Source organism: Lepidochelys kempii, chromosome 16 (genome assembly GCF_965140265.1).
Source record: "Lepidochelys kempii isolate rLepKem1 chromosome 16, rLepKem1.hap2, whole genome shotgun sequence".
Taxonomy (NCBI): Eukaryota; Metazoa; Chordata; order Testudines; family Cheloniidae; genus Lepidochelys; species Lepidochelys kempii.
The window spans coordinates 12,708,186-12,720,955 of NC_133271.1; the positions used below are offsets into that span (position 1 = coordinate 12,708,186).

General features: G+C 44.6%; 1 protein-coding gene across 5 annotated transcripts in view; it reads left to right on the top strand.

Annotated features, from left to right (window-relative positions):
* The window catches only part of PAPPA (pappalysin 1), a 228,109-nt gene that overhangs the window by 42,340 nt on the left and 172,999 nt on the right, over window positions 1-12,770 (top strand). The gene's annotated exons all lie outside the window — the stretch shown is intronic.

The window sequence follows — 12,770 nt, forward strand, 5'->3', positions numbered from 1 at the left end:
GGAAAGTATCCCTTCTCTTCCTGACAGGGGAGCTGTGTGGGCTAATTACATAACATTTATAAAATAGTCTGAGGTCTTTGGATGAAAGGGTCTACGTGTCTACATAAATGCAATTTTTTATTTTGTATCAGGGTGTCAATCTCAAATCACTTGCACTGGTTTGACACCAGTTTAACTCCAGTGACTTTAGTGGAGTTGCTCCTGATTTACACCAGCATATGTGAGAGTAGAATCAGACCCTTGTATATTCAAAAAAACCCTCACCCTATGGTTTAAAGTCATTATGGTCTATCTTAAACCTACATTAAATAGAAGGTAAGGGTGAAATTCTGTCCTTCACACACTGTGGCTTAGTGTTGCAGCTTATAGGGTTATGGGAGGGGGGAAGGAAGGGGGAGAACCACACAGCACTCAGAACACCCTGTGTTACCAGCCACCACAGAGCAGATTAAGAAGGAAAATGTCAGCTGTGAGAGAATTCCCTACATTGTGTTGGTTCAAGCCATCTCCTTAACATTTTGAGCAGAGAGAAGTTTTAAAGGACACTTTCAGCTCAGTTTGGGCTCCAAATTTACGAAACATCTGAGAAATGCTTCTTCGATTTTGTTTATATAAATCCAATGTATCTCTTCAAAAATAAACAAATCAATATTCCTTTGCAGCTCAGCTCAAACACTACATCCTTGTGATAGTGCAGGAGAGTCAGACAGTGAAATGGATTAAATACCAATTACAAAAAAAAGGAAACTGACCAATCTACTTTCATTGTCCAGTCAGAGAAAAATGCAACTAAGCAAACACCATCAGTAGAGAAATGTAAATTGGATTTTTTTTAAATCTGCAGTTTTCATAACCCATGGTTTTAGTAATAATATAGCTAAGATAATTTTTTAAAATGTGATTTTTAATCTGACAGTGCCCTTTTAACATTTTTACTGTATCCAACATCACAAACGTGCACAAACCTTTTAAATTCAACCTAATAAGAAAAGCCTAACTCAGTTTCTTCATCTGTAAAATAGGGATAAAGATACTTAACTCTTTTGTAAATTGCTTTGAGATCAACTAATGCAAAGTACTATATAAAAGCTGGGTATTATTATTATTTATTATTTAATTTAAAATCACATGACCATATTTAAGACTGTTCCTTAACATTCAGAAACTTTCAGGGCCAAATTTTCCAAACTGCATGCCCAAAGTTGTGCACAAAAAATGTACATGTAGAAGTTCAAGTAAGTCAAATGTCATTTGCAAAATATGCAGTTCCATGGACAAAACAGGCATTTCTACACACTGTTTTTTCATGTGCAGCTGTTTATTCTTCTTCGGGTACCTCTGTGCACTGTTATTTGTGGATTTGGTGCCCCCGGCATCGTGCTCACGGAACATCTACCAAAGCCGTGGCCTTTGCAGTTGTATGAGCGCCCCCTAGTGACTTCGGGGTCCCAGTGTATTTAAGAGAGTGCAGCCCCAACTGCCCAAGGTCCTTCTCCACAGCGATAAGCACTGGGAACTTCTTTGTGTTGGATCTTCTTAGCAGATGCATATAGCCCCCCACAATTAATAAACATGATTGTTTAGCTTAGATCATCAAAAAGAGAGAAAACATAATGTGACCTCAGCACCGCCTTGAGGTTGCAACACTCTCATTGAAGGCCAGCAGTGCGGCTAAGAAGGTCTTTGAGAAACCTCACCTGTGTAAATGTCTATCCCGAATCTAATGTGAAAGTTGGATGTGTCCAGGAAAGGCTCACACCTCATCTCAGCGCTCCATCTGTTGGGCATTCTCACTCTGACTGCATCAAAACCAACTATTAGGGGCTACAGGCATCCTTGATCACTAAGACTCTTGTAGTACAGGCCTCGGGCATCAGGGGTTCAGGCTAACAATACAATCGGCAATAAGCCACCTGGCACTGAAGCCCTTATCAATGGAATGGGTAAAGCCTCCACCCCCTTGGTACTTGGCCTTGGTGCTTCCTTTCAGAAAGGTTCCATCACCACTGCTCCAAAGTCAGAGATTCAGTCAGCACTGACCCCACCCATTCTGCACCCATGCCAACCACGTCTGGCAGCATGTATGGCGTTGCTGAGTCCTCAGGCCCTCTGCTGGAGGCCTCAGCACCTGTTGCTGAGAACATCTCTTTGTCCGCTACACGCTCTGCTCTGACTCCTGTCAAAGCTCAACGTCACATAAGATGCTGAGGAAAGGGAAACAGAACTCTGACTCCTCCGAGGGCTCCCGGGAGAAAAGGAAATGGTGCCAGTCACATGATGATTCCTCGGCAGTGTGTCAAGAGGAGCTTCTCAGCTTCTTAGTCTTCCTCAGCACCATAGGGCTCCACATTTCACTGATTTATATTCCCTACCCAACCTCAACATCACCTATACTGGACAGTCCGGTGCCATATAGCATTCTAGCATCCCCAGCAGAGGCACCAACTTCCCTAGATCGCGGGGGGTGCTTGGCCTCCATTCCACCCCAAGCCCTGCCCCCACTCCACCCCTTCCCCCAAGTCTCCACCCCTGCCCCGCCTCTTTCTGCCCCCATTCTGCCCCCCATCCTGCCTATTCCTGTCCAGCCCCTTCCCACCTCATTCCGCCCCTCCCCCGCCTCTTCCTGCCCCTATTCCTTCCCCTGTCCTCCAGCACTTCCTCCTGCATGCCACTGAACAGCTCCTTTCCGTCCCCCCTGGGAGGAGACTGAGCAGGCTCCTTTCACTCTTCTAGCTAAGGGATATTCCGTGATTGGTCCTCTCAGACTTGATGCATTTATTCCATGGCCCCTTAGAATTGTTATGTCCCATGTTACAAGAAGTGCTGAGGGTGGTAATACAAATAATAATAGTAATAGACATTGCTCGGCCTGAACCAACAGGGCTGCCGTGGCACTGGCCTCCAACTCTGCTACAGGTTCCTTGGGATCTCCTTCTGGCACAATTGGCAGGGTCCTCGAGTCCTTCAACACTGCCCTTTCAGTCACTGGCCCTGCTGCAGCCATCAGGTCACTGGTGCCAATTCCAGCACTAGTGTTGTCACTGGCTCCCCCTCCTTCCCTTCTGGCACTCATAGGTGTCGTCTCTGAGTTACCGGGGGTACTCGACCCCCGCTTCGCCCCAAGCCCATACCCCCACACTGCCTTGCCTCTTCCCATCCCCACTCTGCCCCATTCCATCCCCTCCCCTGAGCGCACGCCATCTTTGCGCCTTCCCTCACTCCTCCTCTCCCAGCACATCCTGCATACCGCTAAACAGCTGATCTGCGGCGGGTGGGAGGCGCTGGCAAGGATGGGGAGGAGTTGATCCGCTGGGCTGCCAGTGGGTGCTGAGCACCCGCTATGTTTTTTCTGCAGGTGCTCCAGCCCTGGAGCACCCACAGAGTTGGCATCTATCTACAGACTTCTCCACCAAAGAGCCAACACGCCACAGCACCTGCAGATAGCAGTGGAGACAGTGACAGAGGACTTCTTCAGGATGATGTCAACGTACAAATGGGGGATGTCCCAAGGGATGGCATATCACCAGATGACAATACTGATCCCTTAGTTGTGTACCCTCTGAACAAGTTTCATCAATTCCAGGAGCTGCTGACCAGAATAGCTTATACGCTACAACTGGACGCTGGTGCCATACCAACTGAAGCATCTGCCCTTCTCTTTGATGTTCTGCAAGGGAAACCAAAGGATAGGATATCATTACCCCTACACAGGGGTTTGATTGACCCAGCCAAGGAAATCTGCCTGACACAGTCTTCTCCAGCAGTTTCACGGCAAGGGGACAGGATGTTCCCAGTCATCTACCCACTCTGCCCATAGAGACAGGAAAGGTGTACTTGATCAGAAGACATATTTCTCTGATCTTTGGACATGCACAGCATCCGTTATCAGGCAGTGATGGCATACTACCAGTTTGACTTCTGGGAAACCATAACTCTTATCCTTCACCAAAGGATCTGGCTGCTGAATAAAAATCAGAGTACATCACCCAGGGATCCTAGTTTTCTGTGATAAAAAAACCAAAGTTCTCCAATTAAAAAAAATAAAAATCCATGTTTTTCCACGATTAAAATGAAACACTGAACGTTAGTTTCCCTAGCCACAATATATAGTGGTATCAGTTGAACACAATGCTTTCTTGATACAGTAGAACCCCATTTATCTGAGCCTCCATTATCCAGCTTTCTGTATTAACTGAACCACCAGTTTCTTGGGGCTCACAGAACTCCACTGCTGTCCACGCCAGGCAGCTGGTGGTTCGGTTAATACTGAGAGCAGGATAATGGAGGCTCAAATAAACAGGGTTTTACTGTATATATATTTTTTTCACAAGATGTCAAAATGAAAGATTCTCTGTACAAATGCAAATTCTGTGGTTTTTTCCATGTTTTCCCATGGCAAACGGATTTCTAGAATCCCTGTACATCATGCCCTGCATGTGGCATATGGTGCATCAGAGTCTTGTGCTAATACAATGGCCACCAGAATCACTGTTTTGCAGGTACTCATAGCTTTGCCCATCAGACCTCACTGCAGAGTCTCATGGACAGATGAAAATCTTCCCCTTGATGGCAAAAGTCTTTTCAGTGAAAAGACAGGTGAAACTCAAAGCCACCAGAGCAACTGCAAGCTCTCTTGGACTCTCACACTTCACTGCCATTCAAGGTGGAAAGCCATGATGTGCAACTGATACCACAGACCTGGCTTGTCAGCGTCCATTCATACTTATGCATAGTACTGAAAGTGTCAGCAGACCTCCCGTTCTGCCAAACAGCAAAGAAAGACAAGAATGAACCATCCAAGGTCTGTAAACCAGCCTGCTTCATCAGCCTGGAGGTTGCAGGTTTAATATCACAGTCAAGAGTCAGGTTCCAGTGTTCGGCAATCCTACCCTTCATCTACTGCCTCCTCCATCTTTCCCTCTCGAGACCATATTGTGCAGTCTATAAAACTTGATGTGAATCACATCAGATTGCTGTATAATACAGTAGATTGCAGCTACTCTATAGAGTTCCTTTCCATTGGACTACCTCCCTATTCTCCATCTTACCCCTCCTCAGGGACGCTGCTCACACCACAACTTTATAGGGAGAAGTCAACTAATTCTTGGCAAAGGGCTCCATAGAGGAAGTCCCTCAAAACCTGAAGGGAAGGGGCTTCTACTCAAGTTACTTCCTGACTCCCAAAACAGGACACAGCCTCTGCCCAGCCCTAAACTAAGGGGACTGAACAGGCACCTCAAAGTCTTCAGGTTTGGGACACTTTCCTTGTGGAGCATAACTCCCCACATATCCCAAGGAGACTGGTATGCAACTCTTGACCTCAAAGATCATTACGCTGTCACAGGGATCAGGCAGTCACCCAAAAATATCTGTGATTTCACCTACAGAATCAGCATCTAAAATGCAGAATTCTTCCCCATTGGCTTATCATCCATTAGGGTGTTTATAAAATGTCATGTGTTTCTGTATCTGATGGCTGATGTTTATAGGTGCACTATTGAATGCGACTGTGGGCAGCACCTCCCTACTAGAGGAGTGATTCTTCCATACATGCAAGACCTGCGGGCTCTGAAACAACGTTCATACGTAAGGGTCTGCTTGACCTTGCTAAGGAAATCTTCCTAGCACAGTCTACTTCACCAGTAGTTGCACTTATGGCTTCTTCCACATGTCATCCTTCATGGGAAATGTCATAGGAGATCTCTGCAACGCTGGCTAGTTTGAATGCACACACTCCAAATGTGGACAGCTTCAAGAACAATGGACTATCCCAGCAGAGCTGTTAAAGAATCTTTCGTGATGGGAGGAGACAGTGAAAAGCAGGAATTGCATTCAGTCCTCCAGTTCCAACAGCTGTAGTCACTGTGGGCCTCTCCAGCCATGGCTGGGGAGTCCACATTCACCTCCGGGTCTGTACAGTCAGCAGGGATCCAGGCGATCCCTAGGAATTCTGGAACACTGAGTGACACATTGGGCATTGGAGTCGTTCCTGCCTTCCCTGGTGGTGAACACAGTACAGATACTAAGTGACAGCACTGCCGCAAGGCATGATGTAAACACACCAGGTGGAGCTCACTCCCCCATGGGGTGTCTGGAAGCAGTAAAGCTTTGGCTGCAGTGCATTCCTCATTGAACACACCAAATCGCTCTGCAGCTGCCAGGAGCGGAGAATTCTCAAGCAGACTAAACCAAGACCAACATAAAAAGTTCCTGAAGGACTCGGGGACTCGGCACCTTTCTGCAAATGGTGAACTCCCTCAATAGATGTGTTTGCCACCAAGGAGAGCACCAAGACTCATCACTTCTGAGCTAGAATTTCTAACAGATTGGAGCCGGGACTTTCTGCATGATACCACCACCCATTTCACTACTACTCAGAATAATACACAAGACCCAAACGGGGTGAAAGCTCTTCTGGTTGCATGAGGTTGGCCCAGACAACACTGATATGCCAACCTATTACAATTCTTTCAAACTCCACTGTATCATCCGCCCTTATCCCTGGATCCCGTATCCCAGGCAGGTGGGAGAATTCTCCACCCAAATCTACAGTCCCTATTTCTGGCAGCCTAGATGATAGACTTCCAAAGGGGCCTGACCTCTCTTGTTCTGTAAGAGTAAGTCAAGGAAACCTACAGTCATAAAATATTATAGACAAAAGTGGAAACATTTCACCTTGAGGGTAGGTAATAGCTGACTTGTTCTAGAGCCTCCTCCTCCCATTTCTGCAAGTCTGTGTTCTGCAAGTCTGTGTGACACTTAGAGGAAACTGACTTATCTGTGGCATCCCTGAAGGTTATTTAGTTGCAATTTCAGCATAGTGCCAGCCCCTACATAAGTCTCTCACTCTACAGTTAACTGATTCTATACAACCTATCACAACACATTAGTGCCATGATTTCTGTATGGTTTGGTTTTGTGTATTAGAAGGTTTTTGGGGTTTTTTGTTTTGTTTGTATTATTTGAATTATTTTGAATGTTAACTGATTCTTTAAAGACTTTGCCGACACCTTTCCCTCAGCAGAGGAGTCTATTACCATGCGGGGTTGATACTTAGTATTTGCAAAGCTCATGGAGTCCCCATTCAAGCCCTTGGGAGACCACAAGTGGGTTACAAAACCTCATTCCTTATAGCCAGGCCCCTTTGGAAGTCTATGGCACTAACGAGTTAGCAAACTATTGCGCTGTTCACACCACTTGTGTGCTGCATTTCTTTTCCCTGGCACACAGTGGCACCAGAACCAGGGGAGGGCACAGCTCTGACAGGCTGGCTGGCTCTTTTCAAGGAACTTTCCTCCCCAGGCTGTGAAAATGAAGGTCTGGTCCCAGTGGGTAATTTCAGGATGAGGCCTAGGGAGAGATTCCGGGCAGAAAGGCCCAAGATGGGGGACAGGAGGGCTGCAGAGAGCAAGAAGGCTCCTGCAGTAGACCCCAAGATGCCATGGGAGAAAAGATTCCAACTGAAGTAAGACTGGAAGTGGATTGCCAAGGCAGGGAAGTATCTGGGCAGGAAGGTCTGGGAGGGGCTTGATGAAGAGTGGGGAAAGATGACTATATAAACCGTAAAATGAGAACTTTTCCCTGGGGCTTTGAGAACTTTATTTTGGAACTGTTTCTGATACTAAGCCAGCCCAAGCCAGGGTGTTGTTGGCTATGAGAAGAACCTCTGTGAAATTTCTGAGGAGAGGGAAGCACAGGCAGGAATGCTGCAGGGCAAACCCCATGCCACGAGGGAGGCTCTCTGGAAGCAGCAACCCCATTACCACAACTATTGTTCACCATTGCGCCCACCCCTTCAGGTGCAATCTGTGCTGCTTGCTCTCTGTCCCCAGCTAAAGAATCTGTCCCTCTGTGTGTACATCAGATGCCCCACTTTGGGGAAAATGCCCTTTAAGAGCTTTTTACTTTAGTAATAAAAATATTAAATAGATCAGAAGACAAAATCCACTGCTGGAAAAGGCAGGGGCTTTTTTTTCCTGTTCAGAAACAATGGCTAGGCGCCTGCTGCAGTCTAACATGCACAAACAGAAATATATGGCATCAGATATTGAGACATACATGGTCCTTCCACAGGTATTCCATTTTGTGAAGGAAGCACATATTTATTAGTTGAGATCATCTTTAAAGTGCATGTGATATCTCCCCAATAGGCCATATGTCATGATAGCACCCACTGAAACACCTATAAAAAAATCTGGAAGTGCTTTTTGATGCATTTGACAGTAATGGCTCCTTTAATGCTATCACGAAGGCCTGTGACACAAAGCCTTGTAACAAGTCTTTAAGGGCTGTTATGAGATGGCGTTATCCCTGTGCAGCGCAGGGCTGTTGCAGTGTTTATAACACGTGCTTATTAAAGATGTATTATAAAAATAATTTATGAGGCTTGTAACAGTTACTGTTTTTAAAAATTTAGAGCCGGATCTAGTGAGAAGTGTGATGTTTAGGATCCAGTCCCACTGCTGTGGGATGGTCACACCTGAAATAGAGACGAACCTTGTCATTAGCATTTCAGTTTGCTCAATATACCAAGAGATGCATGAGAGGATGCACTTCGAGGATTCATAGGGCTCATCTAGATCTGCGCAAAATTCAGAATTCTTGTTTGGCAGAGGTTTATAAGAATCTTTCCTTCAGTTTTGAGCTAAGCAAGTTTACACCTTCTGGGTTTTTAGTTTGTATGAACCCCCAAGTTCTTAGTGAAACTCAATTGCGATGGTTTCATTTGGATCCCATTTCAACACACAACACCTTAAATTAAGAAAGGTTTGCATGAAAGTAGTTCCAGGTTCATTAATAATGAATAGATAAACTGACAATTCGGAGCTTCCAAAAGGCAGCTGTGTTGGAGAAACTCCATGTAACATGTACCATTTTAGGGGCATAACCATCTAATAAAAGTCTTAAAAAGTCAGGAAATTCAGAGTGAAAGCTGAAACTCCATATTTAATGCACGGGGTCTATGTATTCTAGCACGTGTGTTCAGTTAGTTTGCTGAGAAGCCTGCAATATAGGGAACAGCAGAGGTGGTCTGAGGGTGGAGTTTAACCTTCAACTCTGAATTTCCTGGTATGTGCAAGTTGGAAGCGAGTGCTTAACTTTTCCCTATTGTAGTTTTTCATTTTAAATTTCCTTTTCCTTCTAATTAATGACAGCTAGGGGGACTCCACTGAGATTGGATCAGTTTCTTTGGACCCAATCTGCTCTCAGTGAAACTATTTGGGAAAACTGGACTAAGCAAAATTCTTTTCTCATTGGGCTAATGGGCTTCAGTAGCCGCTCCAGTCCCAGTAGACACCTGAGAGAAAGAAAGTTCAGAGACGTTATTTTACAAGGGACTTTGATGGCTCTGGAGGTATGTAATGGGACACAGAACCTTTAAATGACTGGTTTAAATCCTGGACAGAGCTGATTGGTGATCATTAGTGACTGACACCTGAGTGAAATGAGTTGGAATATCTCAGTTTCGTTGCCAATAGTCAGGTATGAAAACTACCTTTGTGGCTGGCACAAGTTGGCCCACTTGGTTACATGTCAGCAAAGAGACCTTGGACTAGAAAGGCTTTGGAGAGTGAGCTCCCTTCTGACCCCGAGAGATGGGTCCTGCAGGTCAGAACTGAGCTATATTGATAGGAGAACCTTGCACCAATGCTTCCTGTGTGTGTCCATGTTGTGTGAATAAACAGAGGACTTCAGTCTCCTGGAGCTGTAATTTCAGCACTTTTCCCCAGTATTGAATACATTTTTAAAAATTCACTCCCATCAGCTGTTTAGCTAGAATTCACCAGAATGAAGCATTCATAGAGAAATCTGAAAATTTTCCTGAGTTGCCTGGCTACTGGTTTTGTAACTGACTCAAAATTTGGGTCAGGTTTATTACAAGGTGTGAGACTCTGGGCCTAGTTTCAAATGAACACGTTAGACATATTGTTTCACCTCAACATCTTGTGACACTTGTGGTTTCACATGGATTTGACATGCAACTAGTGGAATCTCTGCAATTCCTGATGTTTTTCTTTGAGATTTGGGGTTCATGCAAACATCAGAGTGAAACTCTGGGTAAAGGACAGTGAACATAACATAGGAACTCTGTTAGTCAAACACATAGCTAAGGCATCTCGTCGCTTAGCAGAAACTACATTTAGGGAAATACCTTAGAAATACTGAGAATATGGGAAATTCCCTTTACCCTCTGAGAAGCCAAATTCTTCCCTTTCTGATGGATAAAAGCTCTTTCATCACCTTTACAGGATGCAGATGGATTGTTTTTGTTTTTTAATTCCCTGAGTCTTGTTCTGCCTAATCAGCATCATCATGTGCGTTTTCACCATTGACTATTAACACTGACCACAGGTGACAGGTTTAAATTGCCATAGGGTTATCCCAGGACCAGTAATAGGACTGGAGTAGCAGAAATGTTTAATTCAGTTAAACCAACCAAATGAAAACTCAGATTAGACTTTAAAACCTGCAACTGCAACTCTACCTACCACCTTCGACTCTATCTCTGAACAGCTCTTTGTTCTGTCTCTATTTCTGAGACTCAAGAGTTTATTGGAGTTGGGGGGGGGGGAGAAAGGGGTTGCTAAGTGAAAAAGCCAGTGAGCAAATGGAAATACCCTCCTATTTCCTCAGTCTAGTGCAGGAGTCAGTCTCTCTCCCTCCCTCCTCTGTTATGGGGGGCCTCCTTTTCCGTTTTCTCAAGTTGGCAACGGCCTTATTTAATCAGTTTGCTCTGACGTGGAGCCAAGAAGGGGCTCTGCTGGGTGATGTCGGGTCTTGTGTGTATTCAGACATCCACAGCTGTTAGTGAGCAAGGGTTGGCTTTTGACTACTGAGGGATTTTTTATAGCCACAGAGGGCGACTATTAATAGAATAAGTTTACCAAAACATAGAACTACCCAGCACTGAAAAGCTTGGGGAGGTGTGTATGTTGTGGGGGGGGGGGGCGAGGGTGAAGCAGGGAAGCTATGGGATTCATGCCAGGAAAATTCAGTGTTGAAATTATACCAAAAGATAAAGTCAAATGAATAGCGCTGAGAAAAGGGTTGAATCTGTTCCTTGCACTGTGATAGCATTTCTTCTCCTTTGTTAATGACCTGCCCTGACCTTACGGATTTATTTCTGAACTGTCTCCTTTTGAACAAAATTGTAGTGAGAAAAAAGTTAACAAAAACATGGGTAGAAAATGTCTACTTTTTGGAGACAACTTAGACTGTGGAATAATTGCCCAAGGGAAGCATTGGAATCTCCACCCCTTGAGACATTTAAATTTAGACTGGAAGACATATGTGGAGAATTGTGCATTAATATGGTATGAACTAGAGGACTAGAAATTTTTTTCCATCTATGATTTTCCTCATAAGATTGTGTGAGCTTTTTGGCCACGCAGTCACGTTTACAGGTGTACCAAGAAGGATTGATTAGTAAGCAAGGAGCAGAAGGGGACAAAGGTGCCAATTTAATACCTATTTTAGACAGTGGTAGGCTACTGATAAAGATGCAAAGTCCATCAGGAAATAGACTTATTATTCCAACTCCTTATACATTTTGCTTCCCAAAGACACAAAAGAAATGTGCCCAACTCCCACTGACTTTCAAAGGGAAATGAGTGTCTAACTCTCCATTGTCCCTTTGAAAAGCTGCCCTTATATTGGATTTTTTGTGTAAAATGGAAATGAGACAGAGACAGATTGATTTATCAACAATTAAATAAATAAATAAATAAAATACATTGTATAATACATGAGGGCGACCCTCAACAGAGCCAGAGTTTAGTTTGGTTCAACAAAGCACCACAAAGTTGGGAAACTTATCCGAATTGTCTCGGTCTGCAAACAGGTCTTACAGGAAAACTCCTGAAAACTCCAGGGCTTCCTGTTTCCCTTGAGGCTTGGAATATTGCAGTAACATCTTTCCTTGCAATATGCCATGTTTCTGCTTTCAATCCCACCAGGAACCTGCAGTGGAGAGGTGTAGGAAAACCTGAGAAAAAGTAAAGGAGAAAGTTACATGGCCTTTTTGTAATGTCAAGGAAGCTCAGGTTAGGTTTTGGCTCAATATTTTGGGTGAAGGGTTTTTATTTCATCTGCATGTAGGACTTGCTTACTGTTAGGGCCTCATTCTGTGAGGTGCAGGGCACTTTCAACTCCCATTGACTTCGGTGAGAGTTGAAGATGCTCATCAGCTGTTAGTAGGCACTCAACACCTTGCAGGATTAGCCCCTTTGTCTAGAGCAGACTTCCCCTTTACTTCACATTCCTAAACATTCATTTCACTGTTTTCATTGAAAACATACATTGTGCATGTATGTTTTACTTTCCATCCAGACGGGGATTCCAAAGCATGGGCTTTCACCAAGGTCCTGATCCAAAGCCCACTGACATCAATAAAAAGACTCCCATTGACTTCAGCAGGCTTTGGATCAGGCCCTAGATTCATATAGTAGCACTAATATAGAAGTCACTTCTGGGGTGGGGAAGACAGTAGCCAAGAGGGCAGCCAGTGCAAAGCAACACACTGCACCAAACATAACACAAAATGCTTCTGTCAGGCAGATGCAGTTGATATTTCTCCCATTTTGCCTGAGGCTCTCTGGACATTTTGAATCTTTCCCTGTAGGCCAGTTGGATCTGTCTAGAGGCTGAGAGTTCCAGGTTTCCAGTACCCCTTTCATATGTTCAGCATTCATCTGATAGAGCTGTTGCTGTGGCTAGATTTCCATCTGGATTTTTGCTTCTAAGTCCCATGTTTTCTCTAGCAAACCTAG